General features: G+C 46.0%; 1 protein-coding gene across 1 annotated transcript in view; it reads right to left on the bottom strand.

Moving 5' to 3' along the window:
- Positions 1-5,000, bottom strand: part of LOC130112911 (collagen alpha-1(XI) chain-like) — a 41,016-nt gene that overhangs the window by 35,278 nt on the left and 738 nt on the right. The window lies entirely within an intron of this gene.

Genomic DNA, 5,000 nt, shown 5'->3' with positions numbered 1-5,000 from the left:
ACCCGTGTCAAACGACCTGATTACAAACTTCAAGTATTCAGACCAGCCTAAAATATACCAACCCGCCACACACCTCATGCTCACCTTCTCCCTCTGAACCACACGTACGACCGCAGGGGCTCGATTTTAGCATATCAGGACGCCCATCCTGGCACCACCACTCACAACAGTTCAGCATCGCGCAAGAATAAGGCCAATTCCAGATGGCCATAAAGCGTACATGTGCTCAGACAATGAGGTCAACATACCCTCCCCACAAACACAAGCACAGACTAGCACACTCCCATCGCAGGGTTTGCGAACTTTGGACACCTCAAAAAAACCATCGGGAATCTGTGGTTTGGGAAAAAAAAATGCTTGACAAATGTGTATCAGTGTGCATGCAGGCATAGATGCACACACACACACACACACACACACACACACACACACACACACACACACACACACACACACACACACAAGCAAGCGCTGCAGCCCTCATTTGACTGATCACAGTGGCCCCAATGCAAGGTATGATGGCCTAATAGCAAAGCTACTGGGTAAAATGGAGGGTTGAGGTCAACAGTAGACAGCGGAGAGGCAAAGAAGAGGGAGCAAAAATGTGTAGCATATCAGGGGTAAAGTGGAGGGGGGGTTGGAAAAAAATAGAAAATACTTGTAGATGGTAAGAGAGAGGAGGACATGCCTCTACTGGCGTGACTCCGTTTCACACGTTTTTCTAGGGCTTACGTAAAACCCTCCATCTGCCCTTGCACCTTTCAGTATGCACACACACACACATGCAGACACACACAAAGGGTGCACACACACACACACACAAAACGCAACTGAGCACACACAATCGCACAGTCACGCGCACACAGAGACTAGCGTGTGTATGCACACAAATGGTGCCATGTCAGTCTGGGAGATTGATACATGTTTTGCCGAGTTTTGTCGGTCTGTCTATCTGTCTTCCTATCTACTGGCTAACCTTCCCGATAGTGTGTCTGCCAGTACTGGGCCAGCACAGGGGTCAAGTGCTGGCCTTAAAGGTGTTGACTCATAATATGGTATGAGACCTGTGGGTAGACTGCCGCTGGCATTGTTCCTCCTGTCATCCCGGGCAGTGGGTGAAGATGTCTATACTTGTGTACTATGGGGAATGAATGGCAGCACAGCCCACTGAATACAGAGGAGGACAAGACCAGGCACGGAATACACTTCTTATATATATATATACTTAAACACAACAGTTACTGTTTCCATACATTGTCAGCGCACACGCAGGCAACTCCCACACTGCATTTGTGTCTGCATATACACGCGCACACAAGTACACGTGCGTACACATGCACACAGAGATAGAAAAGGCCACAGGATGTTCACCTGGTCTCCATCAGCGGCCCTGTGGCTGGCTGTTATTATCCTGAGTCTCTCTGCACTGGAAGGGGCACTGGGATGAGCGCACACATGCACGTTCCCACACTCACACACACACACACACACTCAAAACACGCACACATTTCTGTGACATATAAATCAATAGGAGCCAGGGAGGAGGGAGAGGACAAGAAAAATGGAGCAGAGAAGAAGAGTGAGAGACAAAGTGAGGGGGGGGCTAATGTATTAGAAACCCGCTCTGAAAAGAAACCGTATGAGAGGGGTCACAGTGGACAGGGGGCGAGCCGACGGGTGAAAAGTCACAGGGTTTCTGTGCTATGGGGCCTGACACACTGCAGGCGTGACACCGGCCCAGATATGAACACACACCCCCACCTGTCCGTCCACTCTGATGCACGACTGGGAGGCATCGCTCCAACTGCTGAAAAATGTCCTCTGACAGGAAAATGAAGTCGGGAATCGGAGGTTAAAGTGGAAATCTTGAGCGTGCGCGTGTGTGTATGTGTGTGTGTGTGAGGAAACACTGCCTTTCATCATAAACCCATAGCTACTGAGGCTGTCACATACAGTCAAGCTAAGTGGGCCAGTAACACAGGCGCATAATGACGCACAACTTACTGGCCCAGTGTTGGGAGAAAATTGTTTATCTGGAAACCTGACCTGTGTATGTATTATTTGTATGGGCATGTGTGTGTGGGTGGTGGTGGTGGTGGGTGGTACATGCATGGTTTGAGTACACTTTGGTTCATGCATGGGTGCACAAATGTGTTTATGGTTACTCTGCGATTATTTCAGTAATGGCAAAGAATGCAATAATACGCCTTTCGGAGAAACACGGACAAATGTTTAATTAAGAGTTCGCTTTACGGCCTCCAACACCACTGCACCAAAGCAAACACAATGAAACACATACACACGTGCACACACACACACACACGCACACCAGGTTCAAATCCCTACAAAGGAATTGCCTCAGGAGCCTGTCATTACCTCTTTCAATCTTTCTCTCCTACATTCTTCTTTTTCTTTTTTTTTTTTAGTGTTTCTCCCTCAAAGGGAAGACATGGTTCTCTTCAGAGGACTAGACCAGACAAATGATAAAAAAAAAGAGACAGATGAAAAGCAGAAAGAAAGAACAGGGGGATGAAACCAGCAAGAGGAGAGAGAGAGAGGGGCTGAAGGGAAGACCAGGATGGAGGGACCATGTGTTTTCTTTTCCTTTCAACTCAGCTGGCTCTGATAAAAGAAACCTACCGGAATGGCTCTTCTGTAGTCTCTCTCTCTCTCTCTCTCTCTCTCTCTCTCTCTCTCTCTCTCTCTCCTCTCTCTCTCTCTCTCTCTCTCTCTCTCTCTGTCTCTCTCTCTCTCTCTCTCTCTCTCTCTCTTTCTCTCTCTCTCACTCTCTCTCACACACACACACACACACATGAGTCTGCCCTTTCACAACGATGTATAAAATCAGCAAGGGGGGAGAGAGAGAGAGAGAGAGAGAGAGAGAGAGAGAGAGAGAGAGAGAGAGAGAGAGAGAGAGAGAGAGAGAGAGAGTGAGACGACGAGAGAGAGAGAGAGAGAGAGAGAGAAGAAAGAAAGAGAGAAAGAGAATAGCTTGTCGGGCCTGCGCCCGCAATGTCTTTCTAGGAATCATCTCAGGTCTGCAGCGAGCATTCAGCCGGAGAATGGAGGACGTGGGATTCATTCATTCTGATGAAGCCACGCTTCCTCCCAAACACAGATCAAACACTGGGACAATATTTGACATATGGATTGCTTCAGCACTTTGCAGACAGCCACAGCCCTGTTTGATGTCGTAGCCCTGTTCTTTATTATTTTTGGACAAGTGATATAATGACATCGGTTTTGGTGAGGAAGCAGTGAGCTTTCATTAGCAGTATAGTCAACCAAAGATAGAATCCCAAAGCCCCTCTCTGACCCAGACCTATCAAAAGTATTTAGACACGAGAGAGATAGACGCATTTAATCAACCTATCGTTAAATAACGATGTAATAAAATCTTTCTGCGCAAACTTCCTCCAGATGCATGTGCACCACGAACGTCATGGGGCTATTATTATCTTCTTGTCAGATGCCCAAGCTGCAAGGGGTTGGTTAGCGACTTTGTATATCAACATACCCTTATGAGGAATCATCGATTCGACTTCAATCTGCCCTGAGCTAGTTTGACTCAACATGGAATATGGTGGATTAACAAACTTAACTCCAAAAGTGTGTGAAGTATTGAATCGGCCTAAAACCACACTTCTCCGGTAACACAATGTGCTAATTACTAGCATGTTTGTTTGCCTGTGGTAATGTTCCAGTTCAGGGTTTGGGGCCAGCTAGATACAACAACACTCGTTTAGTGCTTATGAGTAGCCTACATGCCGTCTTTATTACACACGTTTCGATAAGGAACAAGCACAGCGTAAAGTTTATTGGGATTCTCTGAAATGAAACTAGGGGGTGAGGCTGTATACGTGCAACTCAAAGGTAGCTATCAAGAGATTATTGGTTGTTTACAGATTACTTGCCGCCTGCACCATCAAAATGGCTAATTAACGGGATGGGTGTTTTCCTTTGGCATCCGCAGAATATAGACATCGTGTGCAAAAAATGGCTGGGGATGACTTGCTGATGTATTGATGGAGCAAACATCACTGTGTCATTTGGAAATCTCCCCTAAAGCCATGCCAACCTCCTTTTTTACTGCATTTTTTTTTACCTTTTTTTCTGACGGATTTAACTGCATCCTTTTTTCTTTTCATCAGCAGCGTTGGTCTGCAGTTTTTAACATTTAATTGTACAACAGGAAAAAGGTAAAATCTTGATGCATCCCCCTTGTCCGACTATATGATTTGCAGGGCCACTGTCACATTGCACACTTGATGGAACAACGAGGATTTGACCTACGGCAGCCAATGGAAATCCAACTGTGCTCCTATGATATCGAAAAAAATAATCCAAAATGGTCTCGCAGAAAAAACATACAGCTGCATAGATAACTGCACATTTTTTTGCCTAAAGGAACCCTATTTAAAAAAAAAAGGAGGTGGATATTAACATGTAAACATTATGTCAACAGCTGGCATGCTAGGATATCCTAATTTTCTACCATACTCTCAGCAGTATTTCACCAAGGACGGTATTTTAGACCGTAGTTTTTATCATTGCCACTCTGTCTGCTGTCCTTAACCCTGGTACTCTGAATGACCTGAGGTAGACGACCATCGTTCATTTGGTCCACAACTTGAGAAAAGTGTCATGGATGGCCCTAAGACAGCAAAATCGCACAGCGTACAGGGGTCTTCAGGGTCGCATCGGACCACTTTAGACCTTCAGCTGAAAGACTGTGCCTTCTAATCACGTTCTGACCTGAAGTGCAGGATTAAATGGCCAATCCATCACTTCAGCCGGCAGCTTCGGATCGTTTGGGCGAAGGAAGCATTTTCCCTTCCATCACAGTGCAACATACTGACAAGTCCATGATTCAAAGCAGGCTTTGCAGACGAATCAGTCATTACTATTACTATTACCTTAACCAACTTCCCTACTGAAACACAGATCTCTCGTTCTGTGTAAGGCACAGCCAGTAATGTATGCACGATGGAGAAAGAAGG

This window comes from Lampris incognitus, chromosome 5, assembly GCF_029633865.1.
Source record: "Lampris incognitus isolate fLamInc1 chromosome 5, fLamInc1.hap2, whole genome shotgun sequence".
Taxonomy (NCBI): domain Eukaryota; kingdom Metazoa; phylum Chordata; class Actinopteri; order Lampriformes; family Lampridae; genus Lampris; species Lampris incognitus.
This window is presented reverse-complemented; position numbering and strand designations above follow the sequence as displayed.